Source organism: Mus musculus, chromosome 11, assembly GCF_000001635.26.
Source record: "Mus musculus strain C57BL/6J chromosome 11, GRCm38.p6 C57BL/6J".
NCBI lineage: Eukaryota > Metazoa > Chordata > Mammalia > Rodentia > Muridae > Mus > Mus musculus.
The window spans coordinates 61,974,503-61,991,902 of record NC_000077.6 but is presented as its reverse complement, the minus strand read 5'-3'; the positions used below and the strand labels follow the sequence as shown (position 1 = coordinate 61,991,902).

The window sequence follows — 17,400 nt, the reverse complement described above, 5'->3', positions numbered from 1 at the left end:
GCAAACTCTATTCTAAAGAGAGAAAGAGGGGAGGGGCCTTAGAAATTGGAAGATAATGTTGGGACAACAGATGAGCCTAGAAGAAGACCAGAGACTTGGCAAGCCAAGCTGGCACAGCTCCTGCCACATGGGTCTCTAGGGTGGGGAGTGGGAGGGGAGCAGAAGCCTCATCCAGAGAGTCAGAAAGGATGGGTAATCCCATGGAAAAGCCCATGGCCCTCACGAGCCTCAAACCCAAGGTTTTGGTGAGACACATGATTCATTAAAGGTATATTGATTCATTAAAGATATATTCAAGCTAAATCAATAGGTCCGACTGGAAGCAGCAGCACCTGACCACAGGTTGGATGTTGCACAGCAAAGAGTTTACTGGTATCAGTGCAATTCACTGGACTAAAAAACAGGCTTGTCAGTCATCTGCAATGGTTACTTATTGCTGTGTAACAAATCGCTCTCAACTTCTGACAGCGTAAACCAAAATGTACATTATCCCACACTTTCCAGCAGAGGCCTTGCTGACTGGGTCAAGTTCGGGGTTTTCCATGATGTTGTACCCAGGAGCCTCATCTGGAGCTGGAGGATTGATGTAAGCTCACATGCACGGCATGTGTTAATGCCCCTGGGAGACCTTGGTCCCAGCTGTGACAGCTGATCTTAATGTCAACATGCTAAGAATTGGGATCATATGAGTAGCGATCCTCAACTACAGACTTGTCCTTTTTGCCTTCATTAGTGTGAGGAGGCTCACCCAAGTATAGGTGGGTAGCTTCTGGTAGCAGCCAGCCCAGATAAAGAAGAGCCAAAGAGGGTTGGAGAGACGGCTCAGTGGTTAAAAACACTGGCTGCTCTTGCAGAGGTCCTGAGTTCAATTCCCAGCAGCCACATGGTGGCTCACAATCATCTATGTGACCTGAATCCTTCTTCTGGCATGCGGGTTTACATACAGATAGAGCACTGATACACATAAAGTTAATATATAAGTTTTTTTTTAAAAGGTCAAAGAGGAAGATGAGTGTCTTTTGCTCTCTTGACCTTCCCTCTCAACACTGGCTGATTCCTTCAGTGATAGAAGAATCAGGCTTGCACTGTTGGCTGAGGACCAGTGGCTCTCAGGGGGGGCCCTCCGGGATTTCAGCTGCCAACTGGGACTGCTGAGGTACCCAGGTCCATGGACTGAGTCTTCGCTAGGCGCTCAGGCTCTCCAGTGAGAAACAGCCACTGTGGAAGCTCTGATTTCTTTTTTCTTCTTTTAAAGATTTATTTAGTTACTTTATACTTATGAATACACTGTTGCTGTCTTCAGACACACCAGAAGAGAGCAACAGACCCCTGTTAAAGATGGTTGTGAGCCACCATGTGGCTGCTGGGAATTGAACTCAGGACCTCTGGAAGAGCAGTCAGTGGTCTTAACCCCTGAGCCATCTCTCCAGCCCCAGGAGCTCTGATTTCTAAGACTCTTCAGCTGTGGCACAACTTGAGACACTACTGGGCTGTTAGCCTTTCAGGTGAGGTAGCTGTTGATAGTATTTCAGTGTAAGCTGATTTAATAAATTGTGTGTGTGTGTGTGTGTGTGTGTGTGTGTGTGTGTACGCATGCATACACACATACCTGTATGTACATGCTATCGGCTCTGCTGCTCTGGAGAACACTAACAAACACACCAGCCAAGAACACCTACCTCCCTATGGGGCTGCTAAGAAGATCTATCTTCCAGACTGACACTTTATCTCCCAGAGACAACGATCTAGAAGAGCAGAGGAAGCCACGATGTCACAATGACCTAGTGCCTAAGGTTCCCTTCTACTGCTTTTTTTTTTTTTTTTAAAGTTTGTTTATTTTATGTGTATGGGCGTTTTGCGTTTTGCCTGTGTGCATGTAAGCCACTACACGTCACTACACGAGACCTTCCAAATCTACTAAAGTTTGCTCAAACACAGTGGTCAGTACAAATGTACCACCTCTCTGCTCTGCATGACTGCAACAAAATCTGGCCAGCAGGATGCGAACATCAAACTATGACAACTCACGGAAATAAACATGCTGATACCGGCAGTTCCCATCTTAGCAGTTACCATGGTGACAAGAGGCATCAACAGCTGTTTAAAGGAGCTGTCTTTGAAATATCACATCTTATTAGCCACGCGATGCCAAACATAATCGAAATCATGGAGAACTTTTTTTATTTAAAAACTACTGAATAAAGTGATTAAGCTAGTAATATCTTAGTTAAAATTAATAAAGTTATATTAAGATATAACACTTTTCTAGGGTTTTTGGGGGGGTTGCTTATGTTGTCCCATTTAGTTATTTTTAAAAACAGATTCAGTGTTTGCATTTATTTGTGGGAGATATGAAAGAGTACATCCACGCCACTGTGAAAGTGTGGAACCATACAGGAATCAGTTCCTCCTCCCATCATGTGAGTCTGGGAGTCAAAATCAGGTGCTGAGGCTTCATGGCCTTTAACCCCTGAGCCGCCTCTCTGGTCCTCACACTGAATTTTTAGCAAGCTCCTAGGAGGTACCTATGATTCTCTTCCTCTGGGCTACTGAGATCCAAGAGGTTAGTAACCTGCTGAAGGCCACACAGCTCGCAGTAGATTAGCTGAGATGATTGCATCTTAGATAAGGAAGATCTATGCTTTTCCTTTCTCCAGAAGCTGCCTTGATGATAACCTGTGAGCCCTAAGTAAAGCTGACTATTAACTATATCAACCCCTTACTAGACTTGACCCAGGGCACTCCAATATAACACCCACGATGCTCCATTTCTCCACAGCACTGATTAGCGCCTGAGATTATAGTTCAGAAAGAGCACCTCTCCCTCCGATCTGTCGGCACACTTCAGTACCTGGAACACTGCCTATCGTGGAGCCAGCAGCAATTAATATTTGTTGAACTAAATTAATGGAAATATCAAAAGGGGGAGGGGAGAGGTACTAAAACATTCGTATAAATATCACAGTCTAAAAGAAAAAAGCTGAAGAGCTCAGGATGGAACTTAAGAGATAAGCAAATATGGCTTGGCATGGCGGCTCACACATTCCATCCTGACACTCCCAAGGCAGAGGCAGGAGAGTCTCTGAGTTCGAGGCCAGCCTGGTCTACATAGTCAGTACCAGGCCAGCCAAGGTTACCTAGTAAGACCCTGTTTCAATGAACAACAACAACAAAACAAAGAAACAAACAAAATGGAAATAACCAAATGCTACTTGAGAAGGATTAAGAGGTGTGGCTTGCTAGAGTGGGTGTGGTCTTGTTGGGAGGAAGTGTGCCACTTGGGGGTGGGCTTTGAGGTTTCAAAAATCCAAACCCAGCCCAGGTTCAGTCTCTCTCTCACAGCCTTTCAAATCTGGGTGTAGAACTCTCAACTATCTCTTCAGCACCATGTCTGCCTATGTGTCACCATGCTCCCTGCCATGATGGTAATGGACTAAACCTCTGAAACTATAATCAAGCCCCCAGTTAGATGCTTTCTTTTTTAAGAATTGCTGTGTTCACAGTGTCTCTTCACAGCAATAGAAGACCAACTAAGATTCTAAGGGCTGGAGAGATGACTTCTTTAACAAAGTCTTGTTCCATGAGGACCTGACTTCAGTCACCAACAGGCACTTAAGAGCCAGGCATAGCTTCAAGCATTTGTAACCCTAGCACTTGGGGCTCAGGTGTGGGTGAGACAAGATGCTCAAGACGCTCGGTCTTGCTGAATTGGTGAGCTCCAGATTCAATAAGGGACTGTGTTTCAAAAAGTAAGAAGCAGGGGCTAGAAAGAGCTCCGAAGTTAAGAGCACTCAGCAGCCGATCCAGATTCAGCTCCCAGAACCAACACAGTGGTTTACCACCATCCATAACTCCAGTTCCAGAGGACACAGCATCCTCCTCTGGCCTCTGCAGGCACCAGGCACACAGGTAGCACACAAACATACATAAGGACAAAGCCCTCATACACATAATATAAAAAAACAAATTTAAAAATTATAAATAACAAAGTAGAAAGCAGTCAGAGTGACACCTGATGTCAACTTCTGGCCTTCAGATCATGCACACATGTGTTCTCTCTCTCTCTCTCTCTCTCTCTCTCTCTCTCTCTCTCTTTCTGTCACACACAAAGTCAGCAGCTGGAGGCAAAAGGACAGAAACAGAAGAGAGCAGGACCAAGAAGGGAACTTTAAAAAGGAACATTCAATTATTTAAGCATAGTCCTGACGTGTGTGACAGATGAGGACGACACGGTGCTTAGAGAAGGGACAAGGGCTGTAGTCTGGCAGTCTGAGATGAGGATTCTCTCAATGTCAACGTCTGAGGGGAACAACTGGAAAATTCCCAAATATCATCTCAGTGATCTAGAGTATCCCAGTGCTGCACACTGTGTGTGCAGATGCAGACATGATTGTGTGTGCAGATGCAGACATGATCGTATGACATGGCAGGGGTGTTTATAACAGCAACAAAGAAAGAGACTAGCATTTATTATAGGACACTTGCAACATGAGAAACAAACAAGAGAAGCCAGTCATCAAAACTAGCCAGAGCCAGAGACTTTTAATCTCAGCACTTGGGAGGCAGAAGCAGGCAGATCTCTGAGAGTTCCTGGCCAGTCAATATACTAAGTTCCAGGACAGCTGGAGCTGTAGAGAGAGACCCTGTCTCAAAGAAACAAGACAAAACCAGCAACAGCAAACGGGCTAGAGCCTGGTGTCTTGGTGGGAGGAGCCTCAGGGGTGTGAGCCAGCCAGGGCCAAACTGTGAGAGCCTGACTCAGAAGGAGAGGAAAAGGGAAAAGCCCAGTATGTGTAAGGCCCTGTGTCTGACTGCCAACACTGTAAGATTGTATTTATTTACGTATTTATTTATTTAATGTTTTTTGTTTTCGTTTTGCTTTGAGATAGATCTCCCAGGTAGCTCCAGCTGACCACAAATGTGTAATCATGTTAGTATGAGCAATCGTCCTATAAAAAGGGATCTGGGCCTGAAAGAACAGAAACGAGGGCTGATGAGACGGCTCAGGGTGGAAGGTACTTGTCACCAAGCCTGAGGACGTGAGTTCCATCCTCAGAACCCACATCAAGGAAGGAGGGAAACAATTCTACAAGTTGTCCTCTTACTCCACACGTGTGCTGTGACATATGTGTGCACCCTCAAATACATGCACAAGCAATTCATGAGTAAATGCAAAAAATAAAAATAAAAACGGAAGCAAAACAGATAAAACCTGGGAGGTTTGTGACTGTGATCCCCAAGCAAGAATGACTCCTCCTTTCCCCTCGAGACGGCGTCTCTCCTAGACGGCATCAAACTCCTAGGCCCAGATGATCCTCCTGGCTCAGACTCCCAAGTAGCCTCACACTGGAGATGAGACCACCACTCCTGGCACAGAATTACATTTTGCAGAGGAAGGGTGATGAAATGAAACACAGAGCTCAGGGTTTTGAGCACACTACACCAGCACTCTGCCCTCAACTGTGTGAGAGTTACTTCTTGAAATAAGAAATTAAATTCAGAAAACAAAGTCTTTCTTTAAATCTTGTTTTTTAAAAAGCAGTGATTAATGTAATTGAGGAAAATATGTAATAAAAAAAAAGCAGTGATTAAATGAACATGCCCTTCCTGACCATGAACCTACACAGTCATTTGCATACACACACATGCATATGCATGCATATACACAAGCATATTAATGCACACATAAAGACATGTATGTGCATGCACATACACATATACATGCATACATACACATATACACACATGCATGCATACATACATTCACACATACCCACTCACATGCACATACCTGTCCATACATTCATACATACCCATGCATACACTTGAAACACCAATAAACAAGCAACACATATATACTTGCACATACACATACATGTACACATATATACACATGTACAGACACATGCACACATACATGCACTCATGTACATTCATTTATACCCATACTCAAACACACCCAGGCACACATACTTGCACACACATAAACACCGACACATACACACATGCACACACACTCCTTACTTGATAGACATTGTATTGAACTTTCATTATTTCCTTATAGGGTCTGTTCCTTCTCACAGATGCAGTTTGTTAATGAGTCTGCTTTCCATGTGCCATCTGCCTAAACCCACTTAGAGTTTGAAAACATCACAGCATGACGGTCCTATTGTCATCGCAGTCTCGGACCCAGGCTCAGCGCAGAACCCATCTTTCATTTGGTATTCTTATCAAATACCACTTCAGTGCCTTTCTGAAAAAAAAAAACAAACCCTGGACGCGGAGTGAGTAGTCCTCGTAGCTGTCACAATGACTGCGCTCTCTACCATAGCACGGCTCTGATTTAATCAGTGCACTGCATGTTTTTCATCACTTCTTTTTCTTTATTTTTAAGCCAGTATGCAAAAACAGCAAAGGTGTGCATATTAATGGGGCGCCATGCAACATTCCACCCATCTGACAATGGTCCATTATGTCTTGGTTGGCTTAGGATGCTATCACACTCTCCCGAGTGAAAAGTACAGGGAAGAAATTGAATGACTGCCTTCAAGTTATATAAACCAGTGAAAGAAACCACAGGTCTCTTCTGCCGAGCTGAGAGCCATTTCACACCACTCCCCGCGGAGAAGAGCCATGGGCTCTGTTGCATCGCACCAGCACCTCACCAGCACTCACCTCATCGCACCAGCACCTCACCAGTACTACCAGAGCTGGTATCTTTCAGGATGCTGAAGCTTATGAAATACTTCCCATGGCACAGGAGAGGCAAGCTCTGCCTATGTCCTGTGAATGTTTCCATGCAACTTTACTGTCCTTGACTCAGTCATTAGGAAAGTAAGAGAACTAGCCTGAGGTGTGTAGCTCTGTGGTGAACCACGAGCAACTCCCTGCCTTTGATTCCTCACTGCAAAAGAAAGGAAGGAAGGAAGAAGGAAGGGAGGGAGGGAGGGAGGGAGGGAAGAAGAAAGGAAAAGGAAGAAAGAAAGAAAGAAAGAAAGAAAGAAAGAAAGAAAGAAAGAAAGAAAGAGGGAGGGAGGGAGGGAGGGAGGGAGGGAGGGAGGGAAGGAGGGAAGGAGGGAAGGAGGGAAGGAGGGAAGGAAGGAAGGAGGGAAGGAAGGAAGGAAGGAAAAAGAAAGAAAGGAAGGAAGGAAGGAAGGAAAGAAGGAAAGAAGGAAAGGATAAAGGTTTATGCTATAATTGGGATGGAATCTACTTAGAACAATTTAAGTACATGCCTTATTTGTTTGTTTTGTTTTGGGTTTTTCATCGCTTGTGTGGTTTTGAGATGGTGTATAGACCAGGCTACCCTCCTGCCTCACTCTCCCAGAAGCTAGCATTAGAGGTATATGATGTCTGACTCAAGTCAAAAACTTTATTGTCTCCTGTATTCCAGACACAGTGTTAATTACCATGAATATAAATATGAAAAAAGACACCACATTGCTTTCCATGAACTTCTGAGTGACTGGAGGAACCCAGTCGTACAAGTTACTAAAATTCTACCTGCATGGTTTTGAATAAAAACCTAAGTTATGGAAAAATCATGACAATTATGACTGGATGGCCCTTTTAAAAAGTGCTTTTTACATTTTCCTCTCTCTTTCTCTCTCACTGGAAGAAGCTGATCAGGTATAACATAACACATGCAAGAAACCACTGACATCCCGGAAGGAAGGAAATTATCAAAGGTTTAGAGTGGTCACATTGGATGGACTGAGGAATTAAAGTGAAGGGGTTCAACACGGCCAATTTGAGACAATTTCAGCAAAATAAATATAATGACAACTAATCATAAATTATTTAAATACATATTAATAATATCAAAAGAATAAAAAGTTCAGGAGGGAGATGTCTAACTTACAGAATACTAGCTGACAAATGTGAAGAATAGAATTAGGAAAAAATAATCACTCTGTTGCAACCTAACACAATCACTAAGACCAAAGGTCAAAACCATTGATGATGGCCATGGAAAAGCACGCTCACATGACAGCAAAGCTTCACCCCACAGGCAAAGTTATTAACTGTAAAGAGGAAGCCATGATCAAAGCTGACCTTCAAAGCCACTGGGCTGCCTGCCACTCTGGGCTTCCAAGGACGATGTGGACAGGCAGGGATCACCTCTGAACCTCTTGTCAGTTCAAAACATTACAGGTGAGATGCTTGGGTGCTTGGGGTGGGGGTGGGGGGTGTTTTACTGGAAAACTTGCCTGGCCTTTTAAAGAAAATTCATTCATTCTCAAAATGTCCACGTTTCAGAGGACAAAGGTATATACCAAGATCCAAAGGTCCCAGACTGGAAGAGAGAGACAAAAAATAAAGACTAAGAGTGAGCACAGGTCAAAGGAACCTGACAGATCCTAAAGCCACCACTAGAAAACACCTCAGACAAGGCCTGGTGACGCACGCCCTTAATCCAGCACTTGGAGAGCAGAGGCAGGTGGATTTCTATGAATTCAGCTCTACCTAATACGCTCTGGCTAAGCCATGGCTCCATGGTAAGACTGTCTCAAAAACAAACAAACAAACAAACAAAACACAAATATAAAATAAATGTCTCATAGTTACAAATGTGACTCAAACAAATGAAAAATAGTCTTAGAAAAAAAATGAAAATTTTATGACTGACACATGCAGTAACCAAATTCTAAGGATGATCTACACACAGACAGAATGAGGAGTCACAGGAAATGATCAGCGAACTTGAAGGTAAGTCCTTGGATCTCAGCCACCACGAGCAACAGAGGCTGGTGAAAGAGGGAGCCAAGGAAGAGAGAAAGAACGGCCTTGAGAACAGCTGGGACCAGAAGGATCTAACACTCGACATTAGGGCCAAGACCGAGGGGACAAGGAGATCGGAGCCCTTACGAGCCTAGAATACAGTAACTGAAACATCCCAGGTTTGACAAAAGAGATAACACTGTGCATCCAATGCCAGAGCACAAGCCAGAGGCCCAGAGTCCACGACAAGCCAGATCGGAGATGAACAAAAAGGGAAAGGGGGACAGTCAACAGGAACTGCAGGCTGGAAGGAAGCAACACACTTTTCTTTTTTTTTTTTTTTCCATTTTTTATTAGGTATTTAGCTCATTTACATTTCCAATGCTATACTAAAAGTCCCCCATACCCACCCACCCCTACTTCCCTACCCACCCACTTCCCCTTTTTGGCCCTGGCGGCCGACTAGGTCATCTTTTGATACATATGCAGCTAGAGTCAAGAGCTCCAGGGTACTGGTTAGTTCATAATGTTGTTCCACCTATACACTTTTCAAATGGTGAGAGAAAAGACCCCTCAAGCCAGAGCCCTACGAGCTTTTAAAAGTATCCATTAGGAATCAAAGAAAAATCAAGACTGTCTGAGATAAGGGAAAAGAAAGAGAAGGTTGCCTGAAGACTTTCTCTAAAAAGAAAGGGGGAGGCTCCGGGAAGGACATAGCACTGGGTTGTACCTCCACCTATACCCAAAAATACGTGCAACAGAAAATCCACTCGGCGAGAAAGAAACAATGAAGAGTATGTAGAGGGAAGAAATGGCAGGAAACAAAGTATTTTAATAATCTAATCTCTATCCTCATGACTTCTAAATGGCATTTAACTTTTGAAGCAAAAAAAAAAAAAAATCACAACTCTGATTCTAAACTCTCGTATAAACGGGGAAGGAAAGGGAGGTGACGTTCCAACACATCCCTGCGGTAACAAAATAATGACGTCAGGGGAAGATACGTTATGCACAAAGGTTAGATACAGCAGCTACTAATAATGCTGTGTAATGAGTTCATAAAAAACAACTCAGACATGGACTGCAGAGATGACTCAATGGTTTAAGAACACTGACTGCTTTTCCAGAGGACCCAGGCTTGATTCCCAACAACCAAATGTGTCCGTCTGTGTACCACACTCTACCCTCAGAAATCAATGGCCCCACAGGAGCATTCAAGTGAAGGGGAGAGAGCTGTGCAATGCAGAGTCAGTGAAGGGCTCAGCTAACAAGCAAGGTGCAGAGGAGTTTCCAGGAGCTGAAGCATTGGGAGAGCGCTCTCCTCCCCAGGATGTGTTAAAGCCAGGATGTGAGGACAGATGCTCTCAGGAGATGGAGCAAATTCTCACACACCGTTACTCCTTCCAGATAGGATCTTACATACTTTTGAGGGGTGGGTTGGGTCTGACAACAGATGCTTTCTATTGGCTTGGTCTGAGATGTTAGGGATGCCTCACCTGCATGTAGAGGGACTTGGGGCCACTGGCCCTACATGACTGAAGGCCATGATCCTCTCCATGGGGGGCTGTGGTCACATGATAGGGAGGTTCTAGGGCTTCCAACCTGCTCAACCTCACCAAGTTTCCTGGCATAGTCCACTGTCCCACACATATGGATGCTCACAACCTTCTGTAACTCTAAGACCAGGGGATTTGTCGCCCTCTTCTGGTCTCTGCAGACACTGTACACACACAGTGCACAGCTATTCATATAGGCAAAGTACCTGTGCACATAAAATGTCTAAGATCAGGAAACTAAACCCAGCACTCAGGAGGCAGAACCTGGCAGATCTCTGAGTTTGAGGGCAGCCTGATCAACATCGAGAGTCCCAGGACATCCAGGGATACATAATGTTACTCTGTCTCAAAAACAAACAAAAAACCCCAAATAGTTCACAGGAAGGCAAGAAAATGAAAATAGACATTAACATGAAAATCCAAGAACAAAGATTTAAATGAAAAGGCAGGGTATAGCGGAAGCGATGAACTGTCAACATATGTACATGGAAAGGACCTAAAAAGACAGAGATTGGCAAAGCAGATTTAAAAACATGTTTAAACAAACATCACCCTCTCCCCCATATGTGTAAACTGAATTTAAATTCTGTATATGGGTATGTGTGTGTTTGTGAAGCATGAACTAGAAAGCACATCATGAAAGAAGGGAGAACTCCTAAGGGAGGTGCAAAATAGCAAGGGCAATTATGTAAAGTATGTAGTAAGAAAGCAGAGAAGGAAGCGACTGGGGTGGGGCCTGGCCACGCTGGGAAAGGGGAATGTGGAAAACAAAGTGTAACAATGTAAAGGCATATCCTGCTGAAGATGCTTGGGAGAACTCCGCTTGCTAACCTAAGCAGTTTACAAAGGAAAAAAAAAGACAGTAAGAAAGTCAGTTTAAACATCAGAGAGGGGATGAAAATAAAGAATGGTTAGTTGTATCTACATGTAGTGGTATCTGCATGTATTCATGAAGAAAGCAGGGTAGCTAAGTTGATAACTAGCAAAATAGACTTCAAAGAAAATTCCCAGAATTCCCCCTACAGCATGTGTGGGTCACAGCCAAAGCAATACAGACTGTTCCACACAGACGTGCTCTCGTTAAAGAGACAAGAGACGGTCTCTTAAAAATTAATTTAAAAGCTCAAAAATAGAAACATTAACCTTAAATTTTTATAAATGATACGTTAGATAACTATGCTCCTTCCCTAACAAATAAAAAATATATGTACCTTCAGAAAACAAGGGTTTTATTAGGACACTAATTTCCTGAAAATATTTTAATTCCCCATTAAAGAAATCTCTGAGTCAAGAGATTCACTGAGGAAATTCTGCCATGTTTAAAGGAGAATTCACAGTCTACTGGAAATTCTTGAGACAACAGAAGAGACCAGAACCTGTGATTCATGTTATGCAGCTAGTGTCCCATGCTACTAGAATGATTCAAAGAACCATACAAAAATGGAAACATAAGTAGGCCTCACAGATAAAACACAAAACTCCACAAATCCCATAACAGACTATCAGCAAATGCAAGCAATACATAATAATAACATCCTGGGTTTACTCTTGAAATGAAGAGTTGTGTCAGTATTTAAAGATCCATAAATATAATCTCCTATATAGATGTGTTAAACATGGTAACTGACCTGTATCAGACATCACCTCAATTAATGCAGAAAAGGCGCTTGACAGACCCCAGGGGTATAGCCCAGCGGTAGAGGATGTACTTGGCATGGACACGACCCTGGTTTATTTACCTACCCCACCACAACACACACACCAATAAGAAAATACACAAGGACCAGGGTTTCCAGCACCCACATGGTAGCTCATAATCATCTGTAACTTAAGTCCCAGGAGATCTGATGCCCTCTTCTGGCCTCCTAGGGCATTCTATGTATGTAGTACATTTATGTGTAGGCAAAACACCCACGCACATAAAATAAAAACAGATACAATTTTTAAAGACAAAAACAAAACAAGATTATTATAACATTTAGCCTGCAGTGACATCTGGCCAGTTTCTAAGTGGGTGTGGCCATTGTGCAGCAGAAGTACCTGGCAATAGAACAGAAGACAGCTCCTCTCTTCAGTAGTTCCTGCTTTTCAGCCCTGCTCCTGACTGTGATCTGGGGACTGGGCAGGTCTAGCCTTGGAAACAAGCTGAAACCAATGGCAGAACTGGAGTCTAGAGTAACGGCCAGGTCTACCTCTCAGCCAGTATACCTAGTAGAGCTGAAAATTTGGAGGACAGGCCAGTGAAGGTCAGAGGGCACAGTGACCACTCCAAGGAGCTGTCACGATGGCCCTCAAGGGGAGCTGGGCCAGATCTCTCTTCAGCTGAGACTGGGGCTTCTCACTGCGCTGACCTAGTAGTCACCACTTGGCCAACATAAGATCGGCCCCCAGGGAGAAGGTGAATCCTCACACCTAGCAGAAAGGCCAGAGTGAGAAAGAGTGGACCTCATTGGATAGTATCCCACTTCGACAGAAACCAGAGTCTTTTGTCCTTAAGAACAATTCAGAAAGAAGCCACTGGCATTACCAAGAACTGAAGCTCATGACCAAGGCAGTAATTGTAGCTTCTGTTTTTATTGGCCATTTTACCTAGTCTACCCTGGTAGAAAAAATGGCTGTTGTAAATGTCCTGTTCTACCTCCGCTAATCCCAGGCTCTCTGTTGCCTTACTCCACGCATGCAATGTGGGGAAGTAAGTTCTGAGGAAAATGGGAGGGGGGGTCCTAGGAGTTGGGGGTTATGGGAAAAGACCATTGGGAAGTTAGAAACAGGTCATGAAGAGGAGAGCTTCTGGGGTCGGCGATGGAGGTAGAGGACACAGGCCTCTGGACTCATTAGAATGCAAACCAGAGTCGGTGTGTGTGCAAAACACACAAAGCCCATCCATACCTGGTATGCGATGCCTGCAGTCACGTCATACCTGTGATTTAAGAAAGTCCTATCAGGACTCAGGAAGACAACTCAGACGGTGATGTGCTTGATTTTGGGATCCATGCCAGAAGTGATGCTACACACTAGCAATCCCAGCCCTGGGGTAGGAGGGATGGGGGGTGCGGGCACACTAGCAATCCCAGCCCTGGGGAAGAAGGGATGGGGGGGCATACTAGCAATCCCAGCCCTGGGGAAGGAGGGATGGGGGGGGGTGGGGATCCTCAGGATTCACTGGGCAGCCTAGCCAAAATCAGTGAGCCCAAGGTTCAACAAGACACCATGCCTTAATAGAAGTAGACTGTGATCCTGAAGAAGACAACATCTATTGTAATTTTCTGGCATCCACACATGTGTACACACACTCACATATACATACACATAAACACATACACACAGAAATGTTCATACACATAAAAAGTTCTCATATCAGACATCTGGCATGTGAAGTCACCATGAACTAGTCTCTAAACAATCAAAAGGCCCTGAATATATCTTAAGAGATTGATTTTGATATATTACTAAGCATAAACAAATACTCCACCCCAATTTGTATTCATTAATGAGTTAAACCACTGATCAGATTCAAGGCTTTCTGTGTCTGAAAATTTCTGTACCCTCAACTGCTGTTAATCTAAGCATCTCTTGATCTCATCGAATTGGTTAGCAAGAACAATCATATATACATGTTCAAAATGGACCAAATACTTACATGTAGGAGCTAGTGGTGTATGCTTTTAAACCAAGCACTTGAGAGACAGAGGCAAGTCTCTATGAGTTCAAAGCCAGTCTAGTCTATATAGAAGTTCCAGGCCAGAGTAAGCAGCAGTACGTACTGAGGCCCTGTCTCGGAAAGGGAGGGGGAAGGCAGGGAGAGAGAGAAACAGAGAGAGAGACAGACCGACAGAGAATCAAAAGACAACTAGTAATGGAAAATCATTTGCAAATTATGCAACTCATAAAGGTTTACTACCCTTAATGTATAAAGAAGTTCTACAACCCAACAACATCAAAAGCCCACAGGAATACACAGTTTTCTATCAAAGATATATAAATGTCCAATAAAAGCATGAGAAAAATGCAGAAATGCACATTAAAGTCACAGTGAGGCAGGTGTGGCAGTGTGCATCTATAATCCCAGCTATCCAGCTGGTGAGAGGACCATCAGTTTGAGGCCAGCCTGGCATTTATAGTGAGACCCCACTTCAAAAGAAAACAAAGGAGGAAACAACACACCTGCCGGTGCCGCAGAGCTGCATCCCCCGTAGGATGCTGGGAATGTCAGGTCACGACATGAGGATATGCAAAAAAAACAGAACCATCCTTCACTACTAGCAGGCTGCAAAATGATCCAGCCACATTGCAAATGTGCCCCACGGGTCTTCAAGTGACTGAATACAGAGTTCCCATCTGATCCAGCCACTCCACCCAAGGTAGAAATCCAGAAACAGGAGACTACACATGCATCTAAGAACACAAGCATTTGCAGCAGTATTATTAATGTCTACCAACTGCTAATGGGTTAATAGCATGCAGTATATTCACACATGAGGGCTAGGGCTGCAGCTCAGTGGTAGATGCTAGAATATTACCTCTCTGTATGAAGCAAAGGCACACTGCTACATGCTACAGCGCGGGTGAACCCTGAAATTACTCAACCAAGTGAAAAAAGCCAGTCAGAGGAGAAAACTCGATTCCATTTATAGGAAGTGTGCAGTATAAGGAAATCTACAAGGATGGAAGGAAGAGCAGCTGTCTGGGGATGCACAGAGGGATGGTGGACGTATCCATTTGCTGGGCAGCGATAGCAAGGTACCAAAACCTGCGGGGCTAGAGCAATGAAGAGGCCTTTTCTCTTAGCTCTGGAAGCTAGAAGCCTGACATGAAGGTGTCTGCCAGCTGGCTTCTTCACAGTGCTATGAGGGAATTCCCAGGCCCCTTTTCATGGCTTGCATGTACGTATACACACATAAACATACAAAATATGAAAACAAAAGAGGACAGGGGCCCTGAGTGGACACAGCTGGCCACCATTTTATTCTCCAGTTTTCCTGTGAGACAGCATCTTCTCCCTCATCAGATCGTCTTCCCTCTGTACATGTCTGTGTCCATGTTTAGACTCACACATTCTAGCCAATTCCTGTGCCCAAAGCAAAATCTACTTTCAAGAGGGGAGGGGTGGAGAGGAAAGGGACAGAGGGAGAGATGGGGGGAGGAAGAAAGGAGAGGTACAGAGGGGGGAGGGGAAGGAGGAGGAGAGGAGAGGAAAGGGCAGAAGAGGGGGAGAGAGAGTGAGGAGATAACTCTGTCAGTCAAATGCTCCCTATGCAAGAATGAAGACCTGAGTTTGATTTACAAACCTACACAAAAAGGCAAAAGTACAGGCTGGAGAGATGGCTTGGTGTCTTAGTTAGGGTTTTACTGCTGTGAAGTGACACCATGACAAAGGCAACTCTTATAGGGACAACATTTAATTGGGGCTGGCTTACAGGTTCAGAGGTTCAGTCCATTATCATCGTGGCAGGAGCATGGCAGAGTCCAGGCAGGTATGATGCAGGAGGAGCTGATGAGAGTTCTACATCTTCATCTGAAGGCTGCTAGAAGACTGGCTTCCAGGCAGCTAGGAGGAGGGCTTTAAAGCCCACACCTACAGTGACACACCTACTCCAACAAGGCCACACCTCCAAATAGTGCCACTCCCTGGGCCAACCATATCCAAACCAGCAGACTCAGTGAGTGACTAACAGAACATACTGCTCTTGCAGAGGGCCTAGCACCCATATGATGGCCCACAATCTTTCATAATTCTGGCCCTAGGAGGGTCAATGGTGCCTTCTGACTTCTGAGGTACCAGGCATGCACACAATAGTATACATGCATGCAGGCAAAACACTCACACATACAACACTTAACTCTAAAACACATTGTTTAAATGTCAAGCATAATGGTTTTTGTTTGCAATTCTAGTGTTGGGGAGAGAGAGACAGGAGGATTCCTGGGGATTCCTGACCAGCTACCCCAGTCTAATCAAAGAGCCTCAGGCCAGTGAGAGACCTTGTCTGGAGCAGTTGGCGGTGAGGGACATATAACAAGGCAGACAGCACTTGAGGAATGATACCTGAGGTTGACCTGACCAAGTGTCTAGACTCTGTACAAGTGAGTGAGTGTGTGTGTGTGTGTGTGTGTGTGTGTGTGTGTGTACATCTGCACACACATATGTGTGTGTATTTGTTGCATGTCGTTTTTGCTTACACTGCTTTGTGCTCCTGGCCAGTTGCACATGCACACCCGCCCAAGAGCTATCCTGGATTCATGAATAGAAAACACACACACACACACACACACACACACACACCACACACACACACCACACACACCACATACACCACACACCACACACACACACACACACACACACACACACACACCACACACACACACACACCACACACACACACACACACACACACACACACACACACCACACATACACACACACCACACACCACACACACACACACACACACACACACACACACGAGGACAATCACTGTATGGACCCAAATTACAGTCACTTCAATGTCTGTTTTCCTCATAAGACTGTGAGCACATCAGGCTGCATTGGAGCTGTGCTCTGGAGAAGCAGTCCAGTAGAGGGAACTTAGCAAGTACAGTTACTAATTGCAAGGTTGGAGAAGGGCTGAGAAGGAATGGCAAGCCAGCCCAGAGGTTTGCCACAGCAGGATCCCTCTATCATCTGTATGTGCAGAAGGATGGAATTTAAAAGGAGAAAGGACCATGTATGTTAGTCCACACTTTAATCCCAGCACTCAAGTTACAGAGGCAGGCGGATTTCTATGAGTTCTAGGACCCCCTGGCCTAAATAGTAAATTCCAGGTCAGCTGGGGGCATAGTGAGACCCCAGAAAGGAGGAGGAGGGAGAGGAGGAGGAGGAGGGAGAGGAGGAGGGGAAGGAGGAGGGGAAGGGAGGAGAAGAGGGAGGGGGAGGGAGGAAAAGAAGGAGAGGAGGAGGAGAAGGAAGAGGAGGAAGAGGAGGAAGAGGAGGAGGAGGAGGAGGAGGAGGAGGAAAAAACCAGGATCCTACAGCTACAGCTGGGACTACCCCCGCACCACTTTCCAAAGCAAAAATCAGGGAGGAAACATGTTGCAACACGTGCTATGCAACACGTGCTAG

The 17,400-nt window shown here is 44.7% G+C and overlaps 1 protein-coding gene and 1 pseudogene across 3 annotated transcripts in view; one reads left to right on the top strand and one right to left on the bottom strand.

Annotated features, from left to right (window-relative positions):
* Specc1 (sperm antigen with calponin homology and coiled-coil domains 1) overlaps window positions 1-17,400 on the bottom strand; it is a 266,251-nt gene that overhangs the window by 231,111 nt on the left and 17,740 nt on the right. Inside the window, exon 1 of one of the 3 annotated variants that reach the window (XM_011249106.3) lies at window positions 1,680-4,608. The exons of the other annotated variants lie outside the window; for them this stretch is intronic. The gene's annotated coding sequence lies outside the window, so the exon portion shown is untranslated. Of the gene's footprint in view, window positions 1-1,679; window positions 4,609-17,400 lie in introns of those variants that run through there. 3 annotated transcript variants of the gene reach the window in all.
* On the top strand, window positions 12,323-12,822 carry Gm17912 (predicted gene, 17912; annotated as a pseudogene).